The following is a 13,190-nucleotide window of genomic DNA, read 5'->3' on the forward strand; positions in this document are numbered from 1 at the left end:
TCTGTTTGTTGTGATTCTTCTTTTATAGCGGTTGAATGAATGTACTAACTTGCTCTGTACTAACTGGTCACAATGTACGCAGGAGGTGAAGATGAACTCAGCAGTCCAGTCCAGAGTCCAAGCCCTTTGCCAGGGAACCTCTGACGCCTTACAGAGGTTGATTTCTCAACCTCTTGTCCTCAGTGCATGCTGTGTGGGCAGCAGCTGTGTTTCCAGACCTCAGAAGATTGATGCCGATGGGTGCTTGAAGCAAAGGCTGTCCACACTGTATGATTCAGGTGGTCTGACTCAAAAACACAGCTGGGCCAGTGTGGTTCCAAGCTGAGCAAAGGCAAGGAAGAGTGCAAGTGGGGCGGGCTGGCCTACTGTGGCCAATCATCAGCTGAGTGACTAGAGCCAGGAAGGTACACTGATGTTGTGAGGTATCTCTGACCACACAGCCTCACACAGCAGACTCCCCTGGAACCTGGCAGCTCCTGTCCTTCTCCCAGGGATTCTCATGAGGATTTGCTTTGTGCTGTACTCACCTCTTTCTCTGAGTCTCTCAAGTATTGAACTAGCAGCTTCTTTCCTCCTTTCTGATGTGAATGATGCTCTTATCCGCTGTCTAGGACAGTGCTAAGGTGAGAGGGGCTTGATCCCATGCATTAGGTAAGCAGGCCTTCTGCACAAGAATGGTGATCTTAAATAAGACCACTGAGAGCTACAGGCACAGTGTTCTGCAGACAATGCCCAGTTAGGCGCAGGCATCTGTGCTTGTCGGGGTAAGGATGGGATGCTGTGTCTCAGTAACTCAGTGACTCACAGAGGACTGAAGCTGCCTTCTTTCTAACTCACAGTTCCAATGTTGGCCAAATTGGCAGGGCAGCGCTGACTCTCACCGTCATTCTGTGACTGGGATTCACTGCCTTGCCATGTGGGAGCCTTGTCCTGGCCTCAGTGTTGTGGCTGCCTGGCTCTGCCAGAGGCAGAAGAGCACACGGAGGAGATGGAGAGGTCTCTCCTCCTCCACTTCCACTCCTTGAAGCACATGGGCTATCTAGCTGTATGGGAGGCTGGGAAACGGTTTCTGTAAAGGACCAGATAGAAAATATTTTCAGCTTTATGGACCATAGATTCTCTTGTAAATATTCAACTCTGCCCTTATAGCTCAGAGGCAGCCATAGACAATACATGAATAAATGGCTGTGACTGTGTTCTCATTTAAATTTGAATTTCATATAATTCTCATGTGTCATCAATATTATGCTTTTTTTCAACTGTTAAAAAATGTAAAATCCATTCTTAGCTCATGGGCCATTCAAAAATACACAGAGTCTGAGCTGGGTGGAGAGATACTCTTGTAATCCCAGTACTTGGGGGGCTGAGACAGGGAATCCCAGGTTTGAGGCTAGTATGCCGTAACTTAGTGAGACTCTGTTTAAAAAAAAAAAAAAAAAAAAAAGAGCTAAGGGTGTAGCTCAGAAGTAGAATACCAGAGTTCAATTCCCAGTATCTCCACCATATACACGGCAGGGTCTGTAGCTGGAAGGTGAGAACATGAAATTTTGGTGAAGACTGAGTTTTCTCTACACTGCTTACTGCAGGGTTTGCAGAGAGATAGATAGATAGATGATAGATAGATAGATAGATGATAGATAGAAAGAAAGAAAAAAGGAGAGGTGTTGCCTCAAGCCTGAGGTCTTCCTCCATGCCACATCAGGAGCAGGCAGTGGCCTCCCCTGATGCGAGGGCCCAGCAGGGTGAGGACACTGGTGGGCGGTCAGCAGATAGGCGTGGCACCCTAGAGGCCGTGTCCAGCCTGTCCTTCCTGCTGGTGATCCTGGAAGCTATTCAGGAGGTGTCTTTGACCTGGACAATGCCATTTTTTAATGATTCAAAACTGACTGCCATGAATGTGAAATGTGACCAGGAAAATTGTCAGAAAGGATGAAGACACCACTATTTGGCAAGTTTCTTCCCTTCCACCCCTCTCTCCTCCCTCTTGCAGAGCAGCTGGTGGGGTGGGCCCTCACAGAGCAAAGCTGATATCAGTTATTGAGGAAAAATAGAATCATTCCGTGTTTGTACATCACGGAGCCTGTACTGTCAATCAACACAGCTACATGTATTTTTAGTATCAGATGCCAGTTATTCATTCCATGCCTCAGAATAATCAGAACTAAAGATAGAAAAATTCACCTACAGGCGTTAGACTCAGAGTTGGGCCAGCCGTGGTCTGAGTCCTGGTTTTCTTGGATTCTATGTGACCTCCACAAGCCCTTAGACCCTGTGAGGCCTCGGCAGTTTCCTCTGTTGCTCAGGGGAGAATAAAACTGGTCTTGCAGGCTTGGGGGGGAGAAGCCAGTTTCAGCACAGCTTTGAAGGGCACAGGCTGGCCTCTGCCTTCCTCTGGGGGTTGTCTTCTTATGGCCCACCCCTATGTGACATCCAGTGACTGCTCCTGATGGTTGTCCAGGAGAAGCTGGCTCTTGAGCTTCTTCTCTCCTGAGGTGTGAAGAGGAAGGGACAGTCACCCCATTAGGCACTCCCCTCCTGCCCTCAGTCTCTCTGCCCTCCCATCCTTCCAGGCACACTCAGGCCTACTTCCTTGGTCACAGCCATCTCTCCCTTCTAGAGAAACCCATGTGTTTGAAATTGCCTTTTTCTTTCTCTCTCTCTTGATGTCCTGGGTGGTTTCTGGAAGTGGACTTCCTATAGCTACTCCGCATACCTGAGTCTAGCCCTAACTGTTGCCTATCCTACCCTGAGCGACAAGATTCCTGAATCCTGCTCTGGAGGTGACCTTGGGCCTGGATACATTTGTTAGGAGACACTGAATTTTTTTTTGTGTGTGTGGTGCTGGGGGTGGAACACAGGGGCTTTTCTACCTCCGGGCTATACTCCCAGACCTATTTTTATATTTTATTTGGAAACAGGGTCTCACTAAGTTGCTGAGGCTGGCTTCGAACCTCTGTGATCCTCCTGTCTCAGCCTCCCACGTGCTGGGATTACAAGTGTGCACCACCATGCCCCCAGGGACACTGAATTTTGTGAGACACACACACACACACACACACACACACACACACACACATATACCATGGCTCTGCTGGCAGCACTGGCCCCACTTCCTGGTTTTAACTGTCCCTGAGCTCAAGACCCCAGTGCTGGCCATGCTATTTCCTAGCTTGGGTAGCCTGTGCAAATACACTCACTCACCTGACTTGGTCCTGGACCCTCCAGGCCTGTTGCTTCTCCACTGCCCCGCTCTGTAGCTGTGGGCCGCAAGTCTTCTGTTGCAGGACCAACCTGCCAGGCAAAGGGGACCCACAGCACTCAGACCTCCCAGCCAGTCCTCTTAGTCCTGGGGCGCCGTGAAGAGGTAGCAGCCAGGCAGCTTGCATGGTGCTGACATCCTATGGGGACACTGGCCTCATGGAAGCAGGCAACACGCCATCTCAAGTGGGGCCAGCATCACTGGACTGAGGGTGTCTCTGCATCCAACCTACGAGAGAGACCTCATGGGAAGGCAGGGCCTGGTGATGAACATGGGCTGCTAAGTCAAGATGTCCTCATTGGCCTGTTTAAACTTTGAAGCTCCTAGTGGGTGTGAGGCACGTGGTTACTTGACATCATGATTCATCACCCAACTCATCCATGCTTCCGTTCACCCAGCAGAGGTGGGCCGCCCACCAGGAGCCGGGAACACAGGGGCAAACAAGACAGAAATAGTTCCTGGGCCATGGTGCTCACAACCCAGTAAACTCAGTGGGGAAGGACAGGACAAAGTGAACAACCAGAAAATGATTTGGCCTTGATGGCCCAGCAGCCTGGGGTGCAGATGAAGGTGTCCAGGAAGCAGTGTGTGGGTGTTCATGTGCCCTGGTGCGTGTGGAGGGGTTGGCACAGGCCAGAGCAGTGGAATGTTCTAGGCAGAGGGGGCATGCGTGTGAGAGAAGACAGGTGTGGGAGACACAGTGGGCCTGGGGAGTGAAAGGGAAGGTGCTGTGTCTGGACAGCATGGCCTGAGGGTGGATGGCCAGGGGCTCCAGGGGTTGTCAGGGCCTGGGCTGCAGAGGCCTGGCTAGCATGATGACCCTGTTCTACTTTAGCCCTAGGGCAAGGGAATCCCTGAAGCTTTCCTGGCTTCTCTGTCCAGGGTGCACTAGTGAGGGGAGGTGGTGGGTGAGGGGATCATCCCAGTCACTCAGGGAAGATGTGCGGGGGGGGGCAGAAACACCCTAAGGAGGAAGACCCCCTGGGACCTGGGCGTCAGGGAGAGGGAGTCCCAGACTCCCTATAGGGCTCCATCAGGGGTTGCTGGATGGATGGCAGCGCCTTTCATTGAGGTGGGCAGCTCAGGGGAAGAAGGGGCTCTGGGGCAAGGCAATTGCCTGGGAGACATGCAGTGTATCTGGAGTGGTGGACAGAGGTGAGGAGTAGTGATTAAGATGTGTGACATCATCATGGAGAAGGAAGTGGCCCCTGCAGGGCCTAGATCTTTCAGCAGGAGAGAGGACGGGATACAGGAGATGTCTCTCCATCTTCTGTGGCCTCAGTAGATAACAGCCCTTTTGGTCATCCAGAAGAAAAGCAAGGACGAAACTCAGAAAAAGGACGACATGAGACAGGAAAAGGGCAGTTCCAGTACCTTCTGCTCATTCCAGTGTCAGGGTCTTTGCAGCTGCTGAGTGGGTTCCTGGACCATCCCTTCCCCAGATGTTGGCCTGACTGGCTCCTCCCCTCTGGTCGGCTTCCAATGTCACCTCCTCGGGAAGCCTTCCTTAACAAGCCCGTCCCATACTGCACTTCTACGGCAGCCCCTGATTTGATTTCTCCACCAGCTGGTGCTCTCTGAGTTCTTCAGTCTTTCCTAGGCCCATTTTCTGTTTCTCCTGAGCAAACTGAAAGACCCCCGAGGGCAGAGACCTTGTCTGTATGTTGTTCTGACCCCTGGAAGGTGCCAGCAGCAAGGCCTATGTGTGTGTGGGGAGGGGCTCTCATTTTCAGACCTCTCTTGGATCCCTCTGCTTCTCTGCCTCTGCCACCTTTCTCTGAACTCAGTCCATCCAAGGGGTTTGATGTGCCTCTTCTCTTCCCTGCCATCACCCTTACAATGTGCTACTTCTTCACAAGCAGGAGCATTCATCTAAAACTGAAACCATGCTCCATGTTCCTCTGGCCAGGCCCTCTTCAAATGGGACACGAGAACCACTCTAGGTGCTGCACTGCGTTCTGCAGAGGCCGCTGAAGTCTAGCTCCTGCACGCCTTGCTAGCTGTCTTTATCACTTTGCCCACCTTTCTTTCTGGACTAGATACACAGGGTCTCAGTATATCCCGCACCCCCTCCTGCTACCTTTGCCTGGGTGTGGTGTTGCCTGGGGCACATCGTGGGAGTTCTGTAAATACTCAACAAAGAGCGAAAGCATGCTCACCAGGACAGACTCGCCTCCCGTGTCCCTCCCCTTTAGGGGAGACCTGGCAGAGCATCTTACATTCTCTTTGTATTCCTCACTTAAGCCTCAAATGCTTTCCCTGTCCTAGCATTTGATGCTTGAGCCGCAGCCTGGTCCCTCAAACTGCCTCCAGGGCCCCGGCTATCCCCGCCAGCCTTAATTAATTGTAAAATTGATTAAGCAGCCCCCTTTGTTAGGCTGGGCTGGTGTTTATTTGTATTTTCACATTATTATCCTTTTATACTTCTCTGGGTGCCTTCAGTTCTCTACTGACACCTTTTATTGGGGAAATGTTAATTTAAAAATCATCTATAATGCAGGTGTCACAAATCAAAGCTGTTCGTTAATGAGTTGCTCTTATGTCGTATAAAAACAATTAATTAAAACCCTTTCTGAGAGAGCCAAGCCGGCAGATTTATGTTTCCCAGCGTCTTCCCCTCGACCTTCCTGTCTAAGGACCCACATGCACTCAGCTGGTTCCTATAGGGGGATGGTTTCCTCCCACCTCTGCCCAGAAAATAGAATTCCATCCTGACAGAGGAGGGAAGGCTCTGGGAGATGTCCACTCCAGCCTCTGTGCACAGAGCACAGAGAGGACTCTGATAAGGCCACACAGCAATGGAGTGGCTACATCAGCCTCAGACAGCTCAGCGTTAACGCTTAGCATGACCACTCTGGTTTCCTGCTGTCCCTCCTGACAAGGTTTGGTGGCCAGTGGACACAGAATCAACCCAACGCTGTTGGAATAAAAACCCCCTTCTTCCCACTAACAGTATATTTGGCCCTCTTTGCTAATTAATCCAGCACTTAGACATATTGGTCTTGCCTCTGATCCTATAACTCTAAGTAACTTCTCTTTGGTTAGGCCTAAGCTTCTCTGGCTACAAAATGGGTACCTTGATTTAAGCCAAGGGTTGCAGATCTAATATCCACAGGTACTACCCACGCAATCAGGCAGGCCTGGTGGGAACTGTGAAGAACTGAACAGGGACACTCTCCGTCTGAAACAGACAGCCTCTGTTGCTCCTGGATGTTGCTAGAGTGAGGGAAGGCGAGCCCACACTGCCTTGCCCAGGACGTGCTGGTCATCGAGTGTGGAATTTCAACACGTGCTTTTAGCAAGGTGCCGGCCTTGGCTGGTCTGACCTCTGTTCCCCTTGTCCTGTCCAGGGTTAGGCCAATGATGGCGTTTTCCAGGCTTTCTGTGGGAGGCTAGGAAGACAAATGGAAAGGAATATAGCTGGGCATGGTGGCATACAGTTGTAATTCCAGTACTTGGGAGGATGAGACAGGAGGATCGCAGGTTCACCACCAACCGCAGCTGCTTAGTGAGGTCCCCCACAACTTACTGAGACTCTGTTTCAAAATAAAGAATAAAAATAGGGCTGGGAGTGTAGTAGCTAGGAGGTAGGATGCTCCTAGGTTACATCCCAAGTGACACAAAAAGAAAAAAGAAGGGGATAGAGAGAAAGAGAGAGAGAGAAAGAAATGGAAAGGAGGTCGTGTGGGAGGCAGGGAGAAGTCCCTGTGTCCCCCTTTGTGCTGGGGCACACCATCTCTGGCAGTGCCCAGGTCTTCTTTGAGCGGCTGAGCTAATGTGCTGGCTGGCTTCTTCCGGCTCTGGGCTCAAGACCATAGTCGGGGCTCATCCTGTGTCCCTGCTCTGCCTCAGGGGCTGGAGACTCCCGCCTGCGAAGATCCAGGTCCTCTCTGCCTTGAGGAACTTGGCCGCTGGTAGGGTTTGGGAGCCAGCAGTTCCGGCCAGCCAAGGCGGGCTGCTGGAGCTGCAGTGGGGGTGGCTGCCCTGCAGGAGCTCACTCGCGTTCGGGCTTTGGAAGTTTGCTCCTGATGTCTAGATTGTTCCACCTGGGATAGAATACCCTTTCTTTCTGTAACATCCTGTGATCTGGAGCCTGCGGACTCGCCAGGTGGTGAGAGGTCACGCCCCTGTGGGCGGAGCCCCTCCCGCCCGCTCCCCCCACTGCAGAGGGCGGACTCGCCTCCTGCAGAGCTCGCCCTCCCTCCGCTCAGGCTGTGAAGTGTCTAATCCAGACTTTTATCTGGCATCCACAATTATCATGTCAAGATTGAATAATCTGCCTTTATCTCCCGGGTGACAGCCATGTAGAAACTTCAAAAGAAACAGTTTTGCTGGCATCTAACGGCTTTTGTTAATTACTATATCCCAAAGAAAATGAAATAAAGGAGGAAGAAAAATGATATTTCTCTGTGACAACTTTGTAAAAATATCAGTGATGAAGCGGCACAGTTTAAGGGCTTTAACTATTCATGCGGCTGGGATCAAACCTCGACCCACCCGCTCAGGATCCCAAGCTGAGAGCATCTCAGGAGGGTACAGATACACACTTGCACTTGCTTACACACACTCCTTCACACACCACACACTCTCCTAGATCCCCTCATTCAGCCCTCTATTGCACATGTGCATGCACACGTGGGCATACACACACAGTGACATGCTTACACACATACTCAATGACACTCTTCTCACACACACACACTCACATTCCCATGTTTATAGTTGTGCATGCGTGCACACACACACACACACACACACACACACACTCACTCTCTCTCCTTTTACTCTTAAACTGCATTTGTGGCTTGACTTTTAAGGTCAAATTTCATTCCTCTGCAATATTCCTCCATTCCTTGGCGGCCTGGCAGCAGGTTAGCAGAGATACAACTCACTGCAGAAGCTGCCAAACTAAACCTCAGGGCCTGATGTGCTCCTCTGGGATGTGAAGGTGAGCCTCAGAGGCACAAGAACAGGGGCTGGTGACCCCAGCGGCATCAAGAGGCCAGGCATCTGGGTCTGGCCTCAGCCTCTTCAACTGTAAATTGAGAGAGTTGAACCTGCTGAGGGTCTGTCTCGTGCTATATATGACCTTCGTGAGGCTAAACAATCGCTTCAGCACACAGAAGCTCCCGCAGGGTGCAGTGTGCTAGTTTCAGAGTCAAAAGAAATTTTTGGGTAAGTCAACTGCTTGTCAGGAGCCAACACACAGCCAGGACCCTAAAGGGCTTAAGCTGGAGAAGGCACACTGGAAATCTGTATCCAGCTCACTTCTGACCTCCCCTCTTGTCAGGGAGGGAAGACCCTGGAGGGTGGCCACTGTCTCGAGAGAAATGTACCTTTGGGTACTGACAACCTATTTGGTGGGAGAGGGAGATGTGTGTGGCCTAAGCCTGGGCTTTGTGTGGCAAAAGGGTGGACATTCTAGGCCCAGTGCACAGCCTAGACCCAGCAGGGAAGTCAGATGTGCTCAGGTCCAGCCTGGGCTTTCTGGAGCCGAGAGGAGTAAGAGAGTTGGGGCTGGGGGGAGGGGGCATGCTTGGAGACCTTGGACTTGATTTTCCTTGGTTTTAAGGAACACTAACATCCAAAGTGAAGGATGAGAGGCTTAGGAAGGCTCCCTGGGGGTGTCCTGGGAGGACGAGGCTGGGAGGCACAGTTGGCTTTCAGGCTCAGCTGGATCTAGGACTGGACCAGGTGACCTAACATCTCTGGTTTCTTGTCATATCTTTTTTTAAGCTCCTTTCTCCTAGAGGCTGGCTGGCTGGTGAGGAGAATGTCTACTTCCCTCAGCTTGCCATGGCCTGGACTAAGTGACCAGGGTTTTCTGGGGAGAAGATCATGATAGGTCCCACTTGCAGGTTGGAGAAAGAGGTGGGATTTCAAGATGGGCAGAGCTTGGCCAGCAGCCCTGGTGGTCCAATCTTTCTCCCCAGTCCTGGCCTTGTAAGCCGGCAAGAACAGCATTCAGGTTTGTAGGCCACAGGGAGTTGTGCGGTGGGGTCTGCTGTGTTTAGGAGGACCACCCTAAGCTGGCTTCATGAGCGGGCTCTGTAGCCCTGGAGGGAGCTGATGAAATGAAGATTTTTTATTCCTGTGAAAGTCAAAGCCCAGAACCCTTTCCCTTTCCCTGCAGCAGTCCCTGGGGAGATCTTATGAAAGTCTTCTCTCCTCTTAGGAGCAGTGAGAGCATTTCCTGGTATTTATGTGTGTGTTTGGGGCCCCAGAGGCAGGGACACAACGTGGGTGACTGTCCATGTCCTGAGGGTGGGAACCTGGAGCAACCCACTGTCTAGCCTACCTGCTGGCACCAGTGACCAGGCCTCTGCATCCTTTGAGGGTGCATTAGAGACATGCAACCTAGAACTGAGGGGGCAGGAGGGGACAGGTGTGGAACAAGAGGAGAAGTGACTTGAATTCTGCTGTTTGCAGTATTCCCAAGACAGGGCTGCTCTGGGGAAAGCCTGGAGGCTTCCTGAGACCACTGCAGAAGCAAGGTGCTCCTGCACTTGTGCAGGGGACACTCAGCACAGCCACACAAGCTGGCATGTTCCACAGCTAGTCTCTTCCTTGTCCGTAAGCCACCTCCTAGTACAGATGAAGCCCAAAGATGAACACCAGCTGGTACCCCCTGCAGATTCTGGCGGCCCAAGGTGGGGCTGCATCAAGGTGGCTGCCTCTGGAATCTGGACAGACATGGGGCTTTAGATTGTATCACACTGAGATTTTAGATACATGGAAGTAAAAATGTCATGCTGGTCGGGTTTGGGTCCAAGCACTCCAGTATTGGGGTTCTCCCTGCATAACCTAGGCCTCTCCAGTGCTGAGAGCCCTCTCTCCAGAGTGCAGATCCCAGCCATTCAGAGCCCTGGAAGCCCTGTGTCTCCCTTGTGCTGCGTCTTTGTCCTGCCCTAGCAGAGCCCCTGGTTCTCAGCTGTCTGTGCAGGGTGCTGGGCAGGGAGCTGGGGCTGTGCATCCTTTCTCCCCTCTCCCCCAATTAACTCTGCCAGGCCGGAGGGGAGCCCTTCTCAGCCAGGAGGCTCCTGGGCCACCTCCTCCCTCCCTCTGGTCATTAGTCTCCCTGGCTGCAGGTAGAATGACAGGCCAGCTCAGGAGCTCCTGAAAAGGCCTTTGTTTTATCGCCTTCAGTTCAGATGCTTCAGAGCACTAGCAGGCCATATTTTAATCTCAGGTCTTTGCAAACAAAATCGTTAAAAGCAGATGGCTGTGAAGACTGCCATGAATATTAATAGATATTGAAAAAAAGGCCCTTAATCTTTCCATAAATCTTTCCGAGGAGGTGGGGGGAGACTCAGAGGAGACGCTGCAGGGTAGTCGCAGGTATCCTGGCCCTTCCTCTCCAGGCTCCATCCTGATGGCTGAGCGATGAGGACAGGGGCAGGTGGTGCAGACGGCCTGGAGCAGCAAGCCTGTGGCCGCCATCTCCTGACTTCTGTCCCTTCCTCTGCGGAGCTGGAGTGAGGATCAGGCTTCTACTTGGCACCCTGTTCCTGCCCGAGCCAGCTGTGGGTGGCCCTGTTCCTTCGGCACTCCATGTAAGGATGCTGAGGCTGCTGCTGCTCACTGTGTGCCAACTTCATCACATGTAGTCTCTTGTCAACCATTGGTGGGAGTATCATTCCCATTTCACAGATTAGGAAATAGACTCAGAACATAGAAACAGCTGGCTCGGGATTGCAGAGTTAGTACGTGGAAAGAAAGGGATTCGAACCTGATCTTCTTGGTACTGCAAACCTGTGCCTTCGAAATATTCTGGAACCACCTCATCCCCCTGGTCCCCATGCCACAGTCACCTAAATACATGCTTGTGAATCTGCCATTTTACCACTCACAATTCGCTTATTTGGATTCTACCTTTTTCCTCTTTTCTTTTTTTTTCTTTTTAGTTTCCTTTTAAAATAGAAACAGTTAGCTGGGCGTGGTGGCACATGCTTGTAATCCCAGCATTTGGGAGGCTGAGGCAGGAGGATCCCAGGTTCACAGCCAGCCTCAGCTACTTAGTGAGGCCCTTTGTAACTGAGTAAGACCCTATTTCAAAATAAAGAATAAAGAATAGGGCTGGGGGGGTTAGCTCGGAGGTAGAATGCTCCTGAATTCCATCCCCAGACCCACAAATAAATAAATAAATAAATAAATAAATAAATAAATAAATAAATAAAATAGAAACAGCATTGAAAGCTGTTCTAAGCTAGGTGTGGTGGCTCATGCTTGTAATCCCAGAATTTAGGCGACTGAGACAGGAGGATCGCAGATTTGTGGCTCACCGCAGCTACTTTGTGAGGCCCTCGGCAGCTTAGTGAGACCATGTTTTAAGATAAAGAATAAAAAATAGGGCTGGGGGGTGTAGCTCAGTGGTAAAATGTCTCTGGGTTCAATCCCCAGTAAAAAAAACACCCCAAAAAGCAAAACAACAACAACAAAAACCCTGTTCTACTGTTGTATCACCAGGGCCTCAGCTGAAGTCTTAGCTCAGCCATTTTCTGGCTCTGTGACCTTGAAGTAGCATTTCATTCCATGGAGTCTGTTTCCTCTGGAGGTAAAAATGAGAATAATGAAGGAACCCTGGGAGGGGCAGGAATTTGAGCATCGTGAACACTGGAAAGCCACACACCACCAAACACCTGCAGAAGGGTATTGTTTTCTTTTTTTTTTTTTTTTGGTGGTACTGGGGTTCCTGGAAGCCCTTCTACCTCCGGGCTACACTCCCAGACCTATTTTTTTTATATTTTGAGACAGGGTCTCGTAAACCAGCGCGGCTGGCTTCGGACCTGCTCGATCCTCCTGTCTCCGCCTCCCAAGCGCGGGGATTACAAGCGTGCGCCACCACGCCCGGCAGAAGGGTATTGTTTTCACTGTTGCCACACACTGCATTCAGCTTGCAGGCCCACTTGCATGGTGACAGGAAGGAAGGGCTGGCCAGGGGCAGCAGAGGTGAGAGGCCTAGGGGTGCGGGGCGGGCACCTGCACCCATGGCACCACCCAGCCTGTCCTTTCCTTGGCCGGCAGCTTGCTTGGCTTTATGCTGCAACGCTCATTCAGTCAGTCTGTTCCCTCTCCACTTGCCATTTCTCCTTTCTCCCTCCTTCCTACTGTGTCTCTCCTTTCTTATTCTCTGCCAACAAATATCTCATCACCAGCTAATGTACTAGGGATGAGACACAGTAGTGAGTACAAGCAGGCTGTCCTTGCACCAGCAAATAAATGAGGCTGACACACACTGAGGGAGCTGGGGATTGAGCTGAGAAATCAGGGGGCCTCCCTGCTCTCCCAAGCCACTCTTGACAGAGCCCAAGTGTGTTTGCATGGCGCCCTAGACCGGCAGGTCCTCACAGGAAGCAGGTGAGTCGAAAGAGCCATCCTAGGAGGAATCTCTTGTGCGCGCCTCTTCCTTAGGAGGTGATGGTCCAGATTCTGTCCCTGGAGCAGGGAGCTCCCACCCCAACCCATCTAAACCCGGCCCCGCCCGTGCTGGCTCTGCCCACAGGTGCCCTCTTTATTTGGAATAATCTAGCTGGGCCTCTTAAGCAAGTCCCAAAGACTGAGGAGAGGAGGGTGGCGTGGGGGTTGTCAGGGGGCTCCTGGCCATTCTCTGGCTCTGAGTTTTTTGTTTGTTTGTTTTTTGTAGTACTGGGGATGGAACTCACGGACATTTTACCTCTGAGTTACCCCCAGCCCTATTTTTCATTCTTTATTTGGAAACATGGTCTCACTGAGTTGCAAAGGGCCCCACTAAGTAGTAGCTGAGGCTGCCTGTGAACTGTGATCCTCCTGTTTCCCTTCCAAAGTCTGGGATTACAAGCGTGCACCACCACACCGGGCTTGGCTCTGAGTTTTCACATACAAAATCCATAGGGTGGAAGCTCAGGGACCAGTTTTGAGAGAATGCTCAGAAACGGAAGAAGAAAGCCATCAC

The sequence above is a fragment of the Muscardinus avellanarius genome (genome assembly GCF_963383645.1).
Source record: "Muscardinus avellanarius genome assembly, chromosome: 4".
Lineage (NCBI taxonomy): Eukaryota > Metazoa > Chordata > Mammalia > Rodentia > Gliridae > Muscardinus > Muscardinus avellanarius.